We start from the raw sequence: 16351 nt of genomic DNA, 5'->3' as shown, positions 1-16351 counted from the left end.
ACTATAAGAACATATCATACTCTTAGAATTTTTTGATGATCGAGAAATTCTACCATGGCAACTAGCTAATCGCACGTCATGGCTAAGTGATGATGTATATGACCGCCTACACTAGGCTGGGCTACCAGCACATGGGGTGCATGTGCCACTGCTCCTTCCCCGTCATCCCATTTTATTATTATGATCTTGGCCCCGATGATTGAGAAATTCTCCCATGGCAACCAGCTAATGGCACGTCATGGCTACACGATGATGTATATGATTGCCTATGCTAGGCTGGGCTACCACCAAGCTGGGTGCATGTGCCACTGCCCCTCCCCCCTCATCCCATTGAATTATTATGATCTTGGCTGTGATAATTGAGAAATTCTCCCATGGCAACCATCTAATCGCACATCATGGCTAGACGATGATATATATGACTACCTACACTAGATTGGGCTACCAACAAAATCCAATAGGTGGATTGTGTCTCTTAGCAGCAGTGATAGGCACCCAGAGTTGCACAAACTGACATAAGAAATGAAGGGGAAAAGGGTGGGAGGGTGGCAAGTCTAGCTATATGAAGGCCTTAAGGGCAAAGAAACAATTCATTGCACCCATTAAAATCCCTCTCCTACCTTCCATGCTCTCCAAGCCCCCTTCCACCCCTGTGATGAATCTTCTGCTCTGCAACCTCGATGCCCCTTCATAATGATGTACAAGTCATGGGATCCATTGTTTGCCTTGGCTCTCCATCTTGCAACATTCCACCAGCCATAGCCATGACCAAGGGAGTTGTAAGATGGGGAGCCAAGGAAAACGGGTCTTAAGAGGGAGATTGCAGAAAGGACTTTAGGTTTGTTGCATTTGATCCTATTTTCAGCTACAAATGTCCACCTTTGTTGTTTCATCAGTCACAGGGAGAGAACTTAACTTGGTGATGAGCCTCTTGTAATTTAGCACAACCTTTAGCACTGGGGAAGGAGAACTCAACTTGGTGATGAGCTCTAACACACTAAGAGCATGCATTTAGTGTGCTAGAGATCACCACCAGATTGAGTTCCCTGTCCACTATCGAATGTTGTGCTCGATTGAGATCACCACCAGATTGAGTTCCCTGTCCACTATCGAATGTTGTGCTCGATTGAGATCACCACCAAGCTGAGTTCTCTCTCCTAGTGCCTTGAAAGAAGTTTCTATGAAGAAGGTTATGTTCAATTATGAGGTGCTTGTATTGTCCCCTATATACGAGGAGTTCTAGGTCAAAATTGTAAGAAAGTCCTAACTATGATAGCACTATGAGATGCTTGTATTGTCCCCTGCATATGAGGCACCAGGTCAAAAGTGTAAGGAAGTGCTAACAAGGGCAAAAAGTGACACCAGGTCCTCTCATGATAGCAGTGGTGTTGACAAGTGCTAAAAGTGTTTAAAGAAGTGTCACAACTAGCGTGGTGGTTTAGAACTATAATAACTGCAATATCCAATGTGGTGATTGCAAGGAAATTATCATAAATTGGAAATGTCTGCATTTTCTTTAACTTGGAACTAAAATAGCTCCAAGAACCAGTGCGGTGGATGAGAAATTATTGCACAAGGAGTAATACAACTAAAATATCTCCAAAATAAGACTATATTTTCCTTGGTTTAGAACTAAAATAGCTCCAAATCCAGCATGGTGGTTGCAGATATGGACCTTGAGAGGTCCCCTTTAGAGATTGACATGCCACGATGGTCTTCATGCCAACATGGTGGTCTCTTCAAGCCAACATCATTACTCGAATCAGCATGGTGGTCAACACAACAAAAGATTGTGTTGCACAGTGATAGATGGCAAAGCTACGCAATGACAAGTGGCAAGAAAAAGTTTTGTATTGTAGTCAGGCCAACATGGTGGTGGTTGCTCCATGCCAACATCATTGCTTAAACCAACATGGTGGTTAGTGCAACAAAAGATTGTGTTGCCTAGTGATAGATGGAGAAGTTGCACAATGACAGGTGGCAAGGCAAAAGCTGTGTGATGTAGTCAGTGCAATAGTCTCTGTGCTCATGAGTAAATGCATATAGTGCCTTGTGTTGAGCTCTATGCTGTTGACAATGATAAGATTGTGTCTCATTATTTTGCCAGTGTGGCAATCATGATGCCAAAAAAAATTTCGAGAAGAGTGCGGGTCTGCGCAAAATTCAAAATCTCACCCACTAATGCATCGCATCGCGGCCCCAAAATGGTCCCAAAAATAGTTTCGTGACCGATTGGCTACACCCAAGCAAATGTTGACCCAGTACTTCAAAAGTGATGACCCCAATGCACCATCTTCTACCAAGGTAAGAGCACGACTGCAATCTTGGATGGTGGAGCTAGTGTAAGCATAGCCACTAAGTAGTGTTGGGCCAGTGTGGGGACAACCTAAGATGGATAACACAAATCTCGTAGTCGAATTGGCTAATGGAGAAACAACCCAATCAGTAGGAGTTTTGAGAGACATTAAGATTAAGACCTTTAATTTAACCTACCAAGTGTGGTTTGTCGTAATAGACTTTGCCAACCAACGGAATGGCTATGATATCATATTAGGTAGACCTTTCAAACAAACTACATGATTGGTCCCTGATTGGTGCTTAAATAGAATATATTTATGTAAGGATGAGAAAGTCATGAGGGTGGATCTTCAAACTTGGAAGTCTCACCCTATGTTGGGGAACCTATTTGTAGCCAAATTTGACACCACCAATAAGTCAACATTGGTAAATGTATTCAACACTTATAAGGAAGAGGATAATAGAAAGAATCTTGAAGACTGTTGGTTTTCTCCTTTATGAGGGTTAGAAGACCCAACAAATTGGATACATATACTAGCCACAATAGATCTGCCATGTACTAAAATAACTCTATTTATGCACCTTGATAGTGATAGACCTACCACCATTATACCTTTTAACACCATAAGAATGGTACTACCTAATCAAATTGAAACCTAAACTTGATAATGCCATTGATACTAAGGAGATAGAAATTACTCCATCTCCATTTTGGGTAGAGCTAGCACCATGGTGGCAGATGGTTGAGCAAGCAATAACCTTGCCGCTTAGGAAACATTAAAACTTCTCGGCCAAGTACTCCTTCAAGTCTATGATTCTAAAATTCAATCCATAGAAGGTACCTCACCTCAATTAAGGTTATAGGTTCTTTAATGATGAATGTTTCCATGGACAAGTGCTTTGAAAGTTTTTTGTAACTTCTATAGGTACCTTAATGAAAGCCACAATTCTTGGTAAAAGTTGGGTTCAAGACACTTACAAAGGGTTGTTTTGTGATGAATTGACTCATCAACGTGTTACCAATCAGACCAACATTCAAGCATCAGCATCAACATCTACTTCCACCCCTCTTAACCTATACAAGAGTTTCACCAACAAAAATGACAAAGAAGAAGAGAAACCAAAAACATGTGGGTATGAAAGGATCTACTACAACCCCAAGGGCACTTTGAAGGTGAATCATATATTTGGGTTCCAAGAAATCCTTAACATCAAAAGTCACCCTAGTATATAAACAACAAACACCAACATTGAAGAACAAAATGATGCCTTTCAACAAGGAGCTACAATACCATTGGGTTCTTGCAAGACTACCAAAGGCCCAAGGATATTACCTTAGAAACACTTATATTTGGGTACCCATGGTACTAGGTGTATCAAGATCACCTCCATCATCTTCAAGAAAAAACAAAAGAGAATGGATCATTAAAGAGCATAAGAAATAATGAATGCCAAAGCCTCTAACATTGTCAACATCAACAAATGAGAGGCACTAGTCAAATTCAAGTGTACCAATTATGAAAAATAAAGGCAAAGATTGGAGAGAAGAACCATAAGAACCTACCCTGAAAAAGGTAGAACCATAAGAATCTACTCGCGAGGACAAGGGAAAAGGACCAATAAAGGAGGATCACGCACAAAGAAAATCCTCTACCTCCTATCGGGTAGTCACATAAGAACATGTGTAAAAAAAAGAGACATTTACACAAGAACCTACATGACCACGTGTCTATCAAAAAGTCATTGAATTCACTCCATCATCTTTAAGAAAAATGGTGATTATACAAGAACCTATCTCTAAAAAAGAGAGAGTAACACAAGAACTTGCCAAGACAAAATGGATTATACTTTAGAATCTACAAAAGAACCTTCCTTACTGCTAAACATAGTGGAAGTCACACAAGAACCTTCCAATGAGAATGATGAATTATTTTCAATGGGAAATTTCTTAGAAGCAACTTGGGCTCAACAAAAACAAAAGATCTCCAAGATATTGTAGCACTACTCACATTTGCTCTACAAAGAATATATATCCCTGTATTGCAGTGATACAATGAAGCTTGAACATGTGAGAGGCTATAATCAACAAAGGTACAAGAAGGTTGGGACCAAGAAGACATTACAATGGCAACACTCAAATGTGGATCCCTAAGCGTCATCAACATGGCAACTCACCTTCTCGTGCTTGTATCATAGTCAATTTCACCCCTCTAGAGCCACAAATTCAAAGGAGAGACCTAAAGGGTTTGAGTCTACAACACCAACAATGAAGCATTTACTGGTAGTAGTAGCTACAAAAAAACCTACTCCTAATAATCGAGTTATTGCAAGGTTCGTAAAGGGAAAGGCAATACTAGTTCAAGGCCTTCATTAATTCTCCCACAAAGAAATACAAAATAACCCCTTAAATTTTGCATTCAATCCAAGTCCATAGTAGTAGACCCACAAGAACCTACTACTACAAATGGAGTAGATCCACAAGAACCTGTTGCATGATAGAAGATATTGTGAAACCTTAACAACATGTTGCTACCATTGAAAGAAACTTGTCATTAACAAAATTGTGTGCAACCCTAATGACTTCATCAAGGTCTACATCCAATTGAAGACATATCAATCCCCGTGTCCTAAGGCACTCCTTTAGTCATTCTACACCAATAGTTCAAAAGGATGGGTTTGATTGTAGGGTGAACTTGATGGCATGAAAATGGATTTGTATGAGATTTTTGTGATCTTTAAAGGATTTTTTTCACTTTCATTTACTAACCCTTCATTAGCTAGCTCCAAATCTTGGGCCTCCTCTTTTTATGTCATCTTATTCTTCTTATTTATGCTTGACACTAGTATCCAGTTAACCATTTGAGCATCCCAATGTGATATCAGTTTTCATTTAGAGGACTTTCCTAGAACCCAAGATGTTATATACTTCTTCATCCATAGTCCTCTTTTAGGAGTTTTTATAGTGTATTATCAGACTCCTCTCGATTTGATGACTCAAAAAAATAAAGCTCAAGATGATTCCATAATCTTATTGAGCCAAAAAACTTCCTAGCAAAGACCTGAATGAAATATTCTATAAAATGGATTTCAAAAGAACTTTGATGTAGAGAAGCAAGACAAAGTGTCATGCACACTTCGAACGTTCAAACATGGAATGTCAAAGATGTAGTCTAATGAGAATCTAATAAATGTCCCATTCAAGGCAAATATGAAACTTAGAGAGGAGCATGAGAATACACTATACTAACTCTGCTAGCACTAACAACACTCGGATCTTACATCAACCCCTGCTAACACATTCTTCTTGCTAACTTACACCTTAGATTTTTCTCTTTCTTTCTCTTTCTTTGAAAGGTCACAAGTACTTAGCTATAATCTATCCACCCAATGTCTAGCCATTACAATCACTCATGCCATGCAGTGCAAATAATAATGAATATCCATCCTTCCAGCAACAATCCACAACAAAAGATCCAGTGAAGACCTATAAAGCATTGCAACTAGGAAAATTTCACATAAGTGCACACAAGGAATGATCTTCATTGAAAACACTCCAATGACCATGACCTTTGCACAATTAGGGGGCTAAATCAAGAACAAGAAGGGGAGCATGTTAACTAATTGGTTAACAATATGCCACCACCAGTTAGTGACATCATTTGATGGATAGTGGCAAGTCCATAGAGCTGGGAATGTGCCTTGGAGCCAAATAGGCCCAAGTTGATTGTAAACAATGAGGAAAGAGAGTGGTATAAAGAGATTAGGGTCGGTGGCCCTCCCTTTAAAAGGTGGAATGTATAAAAGGACAATTGGTTGACTTTGGTCTTCACTTGTTACATATTGGAATACAAGCTCTCCTCCTCCTCATTGGAGTTGTCTCTTGCTCTCTCATAGTGCTTATAGATTGATGATTGCAACAAGCTAGGAGTCACTAGAGTGACACTAGTGGATGGCATTTGCAGCATTGCTCTCAACCCAGAGTAGCTTGGAGGAGTATTCCATTGGCAAACTACACAAGGCCCCATTTAAGATCTCAAGAAAATCATGTTGCAAGATTTTCTCTTCTGTCCCTCTATCTTGTAAAGGGATCCAAGACCTATCTTTCATAACCTTGGCCTTGAGGCAAATGTGCAGGTGAAAACTTAGCCAAAACGACTGGAAGGATTACTTCTCGTGTTGTTACTTTGATACTCATAAATTCTTTCTTTGAGAACCAAAAATTTCTCTATATCCACCAAAACATAGAGTCTAAAAGTTTTGTGTTCCCATCTCATACTCAGTCCAAGCACAAAATCAAATTACTGAGTTTCTTTTCCAGCTTGTCATTATCAAGGTGAATCCTCACTTTAGAATATCAAGCATCAAAATGTTCAATACCTAAAAAATTCGTATCATCCACTATATAGTATCCTTTAGAACAACAAGTTGTCCAACCAATGACTATTGAAGACATCTTTGCCAAATTCATGGATAAACAAATAAATTAGTGTGCCCTTGTTTGTACCCATTAATCTTAGTCAATCCCAAGTAAGATTGCATATCCCATACTATGCAACCCTAGCCAATCTAGCTGCCATTAGGGAGACATAGGTTTGGATGGGCCCAAGGACCAAAGAAAGATTTATATTTGGATTATCCATATAATATTAGGACTACTCTTGAGGAGATGTATCTTCAAGGGAAAGCTTTACTTGGTGGCATGAAGAAAAGGCAAAGCCTAAAGCTCCTAAATCTTGGCAGGAGTTCTATGAAGTTTTTACAATTTGGAATTCCTACAAGAGCCTGATGAATATGTAAACTTCCGGAAACTCCAAAAACTTTGGAAAGGTTCAAAGACACTGGAGCAATACATTTAGGACTTCCATGACTTGACAACCAACAAGTTCTCATAATTTAATCAGCAAATCTTACAGTCATTCTTTGTTAACAACTTACTAAAGGACTATCAGAATGAGATCAGAAGGAATAAGATCAAAACACTTGAAGAGGCACTTCAATTTGCGAAGATATATGATAGTACATACAAACACAAAGAGGGGGAATTTTCATCGAACGTCAAAAGTGACAAGCCTAAGAAGAAGAATAAGTGTTCATAACCAATGAGCTAGCAACATCAAGCCTGACAAGGCTAATATTGATAAGCAAATGATGGGACCTCTAGTGAAGAAGTCCCAAACCAATGTTCCAAGACTGTGGAAGTTCGATCAAAAAGTTTTATGCTTTAAGTGTAGCAAACCATCGATTGTAGTTCAGGTAAGATTGCACTCAAGCTATAGGTCAAGTAGCCATCGATTGTAGTCCATCCTAGGTAAGACTACGCATCCCATACTATGCAGTCCCAGCCAATCCAACTATTGTTGTTAGGGAGATAGAGGCTTGGATGGGTCTCTACTAAGATAAGTCTCTTAGGAGGTCCCAACTCATGAGAATGATTCTAAGTGAGTAATGTCCCTCACTTATATAGGCATAGGGTGTCCTAGGTGTCTTAAGCCTAAGACCCACTATTTATAGCGTATATACTAGGTGCCCTAACTACTATCCCAGGTTAGGTGCATATCCAAGATTGTCCTGACCTTTCTACACTAGCCATGGTTATGTCTAGATATGGACATAACATTCTCCCCCCTTAATTAGGGAAAGTATGAGACAAGGTCTGGGAATTGGCATCGAAGAGAATCAACACTTTCCCAAGTGCTATCCTTGTCAAAACAATCTTTCCACTTAACCTTCAATTTTGGAACAATTTTGTTCCAAATATGTCTTTCCCTAGAATCTAGAAGGCTTTCTAGTTCATGGGGTACATAAGTGGATAAATCTTCCAATCTTATGAGTTCATCTTCAGAAACTAAGTTATCTCTAGCACCCAAACCTTCTTTCATTTAACTGACATAAGATTGGATGTACCTACACTCCATTAGGTAATTGTAGTTTGAAAGCCACAACATTGATCTTTTTAAGCATAAAAAATGGACCACAGTAGTAATGAGATAGTGTACACAAGTCCAATGCACATTACTTGAGAATATTTTGGGATTTGCAAGCATACTCGCTGACTGAATAGCCGAGTACAACCCCGTGTACTTTTCAACCTTGCTTTTTGGAAATGCAGCAAGACATAATCACCGTCCTTGATGACAACGTCATGCCTGTGCTTGTTTGCTACCTTTTTTTGCTTCTCCTATGACTTTTGCAATGCTCATTCCACCGTCTGATAAGTTATTTCCAAGCTCTCCACATACTTATCAGCCTCAAAAATTTTATCTTTCGTCTGCAAGATGGGTGGAATCTTACGTCGGCCTTCCACTATCTCAAATGGAGATTTACCTATGGAAGAATGTACTGTGTTATTGTATGCATACTCCATCAATGGTGAAAACTTCTCCAAAAAGAAGGGGTGAGAAGAGGACAACATTTCCACTAACTAATCTACACCAAACGGTAACGCAATCCTTTATTGGTAAAAGGAGCTCCTTGTTGACAATGTTGATCTCATTAATGGCAAGGTTAGAATGTTTTGATGGGAGGAAAAGTGAGATGAGGATGAAACATGACTTCATTAAGGATTAATGAAACTAAATAAAACATTGAGCTACTTCAGATGGCTTACATCAAGAGTACAACTGCTATGTGCATGTTTTAGTGACATGTGTCCTGATTCCCAACTAATCCATGATGCCATTGCATTTCCTAGTGAACTAAATTATCAAACTTATTTTAGCTTTAGGGGATGTGTTATAAAAGAATACCAACTTCTCCATATAGCAATCCAATGGTAGAACCCTAGTATAATTGGTGTAATTTTTCCTTTCCACAAACAATGTTTTCTCATCCTAGTAGAGTAGGGATGCATGTTTTCAAACAATGGTTGAAGGGTCTCAGAATAAAGTTGAGGACTTAATCAGTAAATTTTTTACCAAATGAACTTAGTCCTCAATGCAATATAGTGGTAATGATCAATGAGAAGTATGTCAATCCTATCCTCAATGTAGCAAAGGTGTAATCATAAATGAGAAGTGCCTCATATTGTACATTTGAAGTTCTTATAGTCATCATCTTTAGGTGTTGTGGCCATAGGGGTGAGTCCCAATTCTTCTTTAAGTTGTGCTTATGAGAGTCAATGAGCCCCCTCCAATTTGGTTGACCCTAATTGTTGATTAGGACCTTTTCTAGGATTGAACATATACTCATGTATTTTTGCTTTTTGTAACTTCTCAAATTTTTGTATGGATGAGAAGTTATGTGCCATGGAATATACTCCACATTTAAATAATATCACTAAATAAAATCTTTAAGTACTAAGGAAATTTGAATGATGACATCATACATGGTTATTTAAAACGTGGGATCATGGGTTCAAACATCATGATATGTGGAGAGATGGATTTTCTTTTGTCCTTTCGTCAAGCAAGAATATCATGTCAATTAGTTCAGTCATGTGGCAATAACTAATCAAAGCATAAGATCAGCCAAAATTCCCCTTTTCCCCCCAAAGTTTCACTACTTTCGAGAAGCAAGGGGAACTGAGAAACCAATAACAAGGAGAGGGAAAGGGGAGGTAGAGTAAAGGTGATAAGTCTTGGTCAGAAGTCATGAGGAGAGAAGATGGAAGAAGGTGAGGGGGTCTAGAAGACCATCCATGAGAGGGAGAGGAGGGGAGGTGTACCTAGGTCAAGAGGGCCTAGAAGAGAAAGTTTGAGGAGAGATGAGGGGGATGTGAGTGAGGTGGTGGGGGGGTGAGAGGGGAGAGGGAATGGAGAAATAGAGAAGAGGGTGTGGTGATGGAGAGGAAGATGGGCTAGCAAAATGGAGTGATAACAAGATGTGGGAGAGGGAAGGAATGAGAACAATTAGCAAAATGGCGGTATGTGGGAACCAATTTCCAACAAGGTGGGGGATGACTAGTGAGATAGGAGGGAAAGATGACCATGAGTTGGCAAGGAAGGAGCTACAACAAACAATGGGAAGTGGAATGGATTCCGAGAGGAGGAAGAGATAGGAGATAGGACATATGAGTGAAGAATATACTCAAACACATATAAATATGATATAAGCATATTGATGCACAATTTCTAAACACTTATGTACCATGCATGGTAAAAAGTAAGCAAGTATGCATGCCTCATCATTAAATTGTTATCTAATCATTATAAAAAATCACAAGAACATGATTCTTACATAAAATAATGCTTTTGTAAAGTATCCTGGCCATATAGTTATGCACCATACACCATCAAACATGAAGAAGTGTGCATCCCCTACATAGCAATGATGTTGGATCAATAAGAGAATTTTTGTATGTATTTCTTTCCATAAAACCAGGATTGTGAAAAGTATCATGACCATGGGACACAAATATGGTACAAATATACAAATGTTTATTTTTAAACATTCATGTGCCTATATGGTTAAAAATAACAAAATGTTTACGTCTCATAATATAAATGATGTTTGATACTTGTGTAACTTTGAAAGTGTTTGGAAATTATTCAAAAAAATGTCTATGTAAAGTTTCATGACAATTGTACAAATAGACATATTGTAGGAGCATACCAATGCACAATTTTTAGACACTTATGTAACATTTGCTCAACTCCATGGTTGAAAATGAGAAATTATGCATGCTCTAACATTGAAATGATGTGGGAGGCATAAAATTTTATGAGTATATGGACCTTTCTTTAAAAGAAGTCCTAAGCCTTTGCAAAATTTTATGAACATCGGACACTTACACATATGGCACTGATGTAAATTTTAAATAATCATATGCAATGGATATTTAAGATTGAGAAATTGTTTATGTATCACCAAATAAACATAGTCTCAACTAAAAACTGATTTTTGACCCTTAAAAATGAGGAAATATTTATATCCCACCATATAGATGATGTATGCCTCTTATGAAGCTTTGTGTGTATGGAACTTATTCAATTAGTTTCTTGTACAAAGTTCATGACATTAGACACACATACATGTGGTATAATCATACACATGTGGCATAAGCATACTGATGTTCAAAATTTGTAGACACATTCACCATGCATGGTAAAAATGAGCAAGTATACATGTGGCACCATAAAAATGATGTTGGACCCATAAGAAAACTTATGGGTATATGGAACTTACTTAAAAGAGTTCTTGTGCAAAGTTCCAATACCATCTTACACATACATGTATGCTACAAGCATACCAATGTGTGTTGTTAAACACTCATTAGCTATACATTGTCAAAACTATTAAAATGATTATATTCTAGCATGTAAACAATGCTCAAACTTCACAAAGTCTTATGAGTATATGGACCTTACTCATAAAAACATCCATGTGAAATTTCATGACCATTAGATACAAACACATATCGTATAAGCATATAGATGCACAATTCTTTATGCACCATGCATGGTTAAAAATGAGCAAGTAAACATGCCCATCATAGAAAAAATGTCAGACCCATATTAAAATTTTCAATCATAGGAGTCTTACCAAAAAGAGCTCCCTTGCAAATTTTCTTGACCATTGCATAGATAAAGTATGGTATCTAAGAGTACCAATGTGCATTTTACAACTCTCACGTGCCAGTCAAAAATGAGGAACCCTTATGAAACTTTGAAAGTATACAGACCATACTCAAAGAGGTAGCTTGCAAACTTTCATGAACATTGATATGGACACGTATTCTATAAGCATATCGATGCACAATTTCTTGACACATGCACACTATGCATGTCAAAAGTGATAAAATGTGTATGTCCTACGATACAAACAATTTCCAGTCATTATGAATTGCATGGGACTTAGTAAAAATAAGTCCCTTGTAATGTTAGACATGAACATGGTAGGAGCCTACTGATGCCTAGTATTTAGGCACATGCACTATGCATGGTAAAAAATGAGGAAATATACATGATCCAAAGTACAAATGATGTCCTTCACTATTTAAAAAATTCCTTTATAGTCTCATGACCATTAGACACATAGACATATGGTATAACAATACTAATTGGATAACTTTTGGACACTTATGCACCATGCATGGCTAGGAATGAGCAAATATGAGTGTCCTGCTATACACAATGATGTCCAATGCATGTGAAAACTTGTGAGGATGTGCGGCATAGATCCCTTGGAAAATTTTGAGACCGAAATGGCTATTTCACACCATATAAATCATGTATGGGACTTATGAAACATGGAGAGTATATGTAAATTACTAAAAAATGGTATGTGAAAAGTTTCTTAATCATTAGGCACAAATTTTAAACATGTATGTACCATGCATGGTAAAAAGGAATAAGTACACGTGCCCCACCATAGAAAGCAAAATTTCAAAGTTATTTTCTAGATAGTTTTTATGACCATTGGACACATGCAACATATGATATAAGCATAGAGATGAAAAATTTTAAGCTCTTATGCACTATGCAAGGTTGAAAAGAGAAAGTATGCATAGAAATAATGTCAAGCCCATATGAAAATTTGTGGGGATATGGGCCTTACCTAAAAGAGGGCCTAGGTCTTTAAAAATTCATGACCATCCAACACATACACATGTGCTATAAGTAAACCAATGTGCATTTTTAAACACACATGCACCTTGCATGGTTGAAAATGAGAAAATGGTTATGTCTCACCATATACTTAATGTCCCAAACTTATGAAATTCTGTAATTGTATAGACCTTTCTCCAAACTTCAATGCAAAGTTCCATGACAATCAAATGCATGCACATGGGATAAGAATACTAATGTATAATTTCTTGATATGAGAACCATACATGGTAAAAAAAAAGAAAATGCACATGCCTCACCATACAAACTATGTTTGATCAAAGGTAGGGCTTTGAAGGTTCATGTAACGGTAGGAGAAAATGTACATGCATCCCCATACAAATTATGGTTGATCATTATGTACATAGAGTACATAATGCTTGCAAATGACATTTTGGTTATCCTCATATCTTCATATTATGAGGATAACCAAATTATGTTTTACAACTTTATAACAGAACAAAATGAGAAAATGTACATGCATTGGTAACTAGAAATTTTCCATATATTCATTGCATTTGAACTTCAACACATGAAAAGAAACCATCAACCTAGGCTCAAGAAAAAATCAATTTCATTGCATTGGATTTTTTTGGAGTTTCAAATATCACCCATTACTATTTGGAGATAGCATGGTTTTGATCTTGTTCCATTGAATGTGGGCATCAACGTATTGGGAAATACCCATAATTTCATCAAAGGGTGAGGTTTCTTTTCATGTGCTAGGATTTAGACTTTAGACCACTAAGATTATTAATGTAATTCTCTGCACACATAGCATTCAATGTATCACACTGAATTTACAACATAGTATGAGCTATGTAACATAGCACACTGTATGTGCCCACTAAACTTGCTATATAGCATATTGTTTTAGTATGCATACTCTTGGCTAGACCCAATCGTATAATGACCCAATTGGCTGCTCAAGCTAGATGACATAGATCCCCAACTAGAACCAGCATGGTGTTGTTATTTCACTAATTGGGCTTGTAAAATAATCTTGCATCTCTCTCTCTCTCTCTCTCTCTCTCTCTCTCTCTCCCCCCCCCCCACCCCCCTACCCCCAAAAAAATAAATTCATAAGATGCAAATGAAAATTAATTACATAATGATTTGCGAGAAAAGTGTGACAAGCACTGACCTACATTGTGTCAAGCTTGTGTATGATATGCTTCTCATATTACTTGCATCCCCTTCATAGCCTATAGATGTCCTTCTTTTTTGGAGAAATCTCATGTTATTATGCCAAAATAATGTCACTAAAAAGATGACTTCATCATTTAGATTGTTTGTCCTTTCTTTCATTGAGTTGATACCGACAAGCTTCTCAGGGGCTACATAGCTTCCACTCAATAGCCAATCACTAGAATCATGTTGTTCTTCTAACAAACATCATTGATGTTGCACACCCAAGCCATTTCATGTTTTGGTTAGAAGATAATAACATATCTAATGTCACCCTCTTTCACTACAACACCTTTGTCTTTTCTGATGCTTTCCTGCCAATGTTTTGCATGTATGAGCATAAAACCATCGATACCCCTTGTGAGCGAATTTGCCTTTGGTATTAGCATTGATATATTGACACAAATTAATGTCAGTATATATTGTTGAAGATACTTTAAAGTCAGTATATACCAACCTTTATAGCGAAGGATATACCAAAAGAATACTGTTAATAATATCGACATTGATGTAAATTTTGTATATCGAGGGAATTACAGAATGTGGTTTGCAATACGAACCCAAATAAATTTTTACTACAAGTTTGATCATTTGAAAGATAGAAAATATAAGAGTATTTACACCAAGTTTGAGATCAAAATACTCATGTATTCATGGTGAACTTAATATACAAATGTATATAATGCCACTATAAAAGTGAAAGGGCCAAAGATAAGAAGCCTTATCGATGGCAAAAATCAATCAGAAGGATTTACATCAACGGCTTCATCTTGAGCTAATCTTATGTGCCAAATAAGTCTATCTCCAACTCTATAGTCAATTGATCACCATATCATCATCATCTATTGTATGTCTACCTAAGACTTGATCCTCTAATTCATATTGTTTGATAATATTAGGTGATACATGATCCCAATGCCATGATCTCCACCTTCCTCCATTATATGCACTTTCCCATATCATGATCTTCATCTTCTTCCCTAAATCCATTGGGATCAATTGGATCCATTGGCAGCATCTTTGTATCCACGTCCCTATCTTCAAAAGTATGTTTACTTTGAGGAGCGACGTGCATATGACCATAATGCACTTTACTTTTTATACTACAAAAGAAGATCATTAAAATAATGAGGATGCATTTAGTAGGAATTGTGACCATGAATAACTTAATTAAGTCAAAAGGTAAGAAAATTACATGTACCATACATCCTCTTGCAAACTCTCACTTTCACTCGATTGCTATCTCTCCATGATCTTCAGCTTTACCAAGAGGTTGTTATAGCCAATCACATGACATGTCTTTGGGAAGAAGAGCAAGATTTCATGGATACGGTTGTGTTCACCTATGCAAGACTAATTGCATTTATTTGAACCAATTAGAGCTGCAGGTGATGCAGAAAAGAGGAGGAGCTTGCAAGCGAGGATGTGGGGAAGGGATACATCGAGGGATTAGGTGGAGGTAGGGATGTGGGTCAAGAAATTAAGGATGAGCACAATTCAAGTGGTTCGGATGAGTCAAGTAGTTTAGAGGATGAGGAGTAGTAGTAGTAGTATTACTAGTTAAACACCTTGTATTTAGCATACCTTTGGCAAATTTGCCATCTTGTATCCCATATTCAAATTTTGTACTACCCTCTTTGGAAGGAAAATTTTGTAGTAAGACATGATTTGAGAGTTTTAGGCAATTTTTCATGTTTCTACCTCAGATGGCATGTTTTAATACTTACCTTACAATAAAACACATATTATAGTGGGTAGAATGGGGCTGAAATAAGCCCTATTCTGCCCCACATTTAAAAAATTTATTTTTATTAAGCATCGATATATATCGACGGTTTATCTAGTGTTGGTATATACCAATGATTTACCATTTTTGATATACACCGATTGATCTTTACTGGTGGTAATACCGACTCTTACATCGATGCTTTTCCATGTGGGAAAAATTGTTTTAGTGTAGATTTCATTCGTATTTGTGTCAACAACCAACTAGTACCTTGTAGTTTTTATAGCTAGTTGATCTAAGGTATTCACCCCCTTCACATTGCTAATGCCATCTCTCAAGTTAGGTATTATGGTCTCTTGGGCGTGCAACTCTTGGTGTGTTGTAAGAGTGGACATTTGATGGATCGGTGAGTGAAGGGTAAAGTTTTTGAGAGCACGAGTCTAGCAGTCCCTCAAATGGCCTGATGTTTGTACCTCAAATGCTCCCACTAATTTTGAGACCACTCCTGCATTATCTATCCCTCTACATTCATGGCAAAAGTGTCTTCTATTGTGGTTTGGCTATTGTATCATTAGCCTCCATGGACTTCGACCTC

The sequence above is a fragment of the Dipteris shenzhenensis genome, chromosome 8, assembly GCF_047967505.1.
Source record: "Dipteris shenzhenensis isolate YYH24624 ecotype China chromosome 8, Dip_SZ_1.0, whole genome shotgun sequence".
Taxonomy (NCBI): domain Eukaryota; kingdom Viridiplantae; phylum Streptophyta; class Polypodiopsida; order Gleicheniales; family Dipteridaceae; genus Dipteris; species Dipteris shenzhenensis.
Note: the sequence above shows the minus strand (reverse complement) of the source record.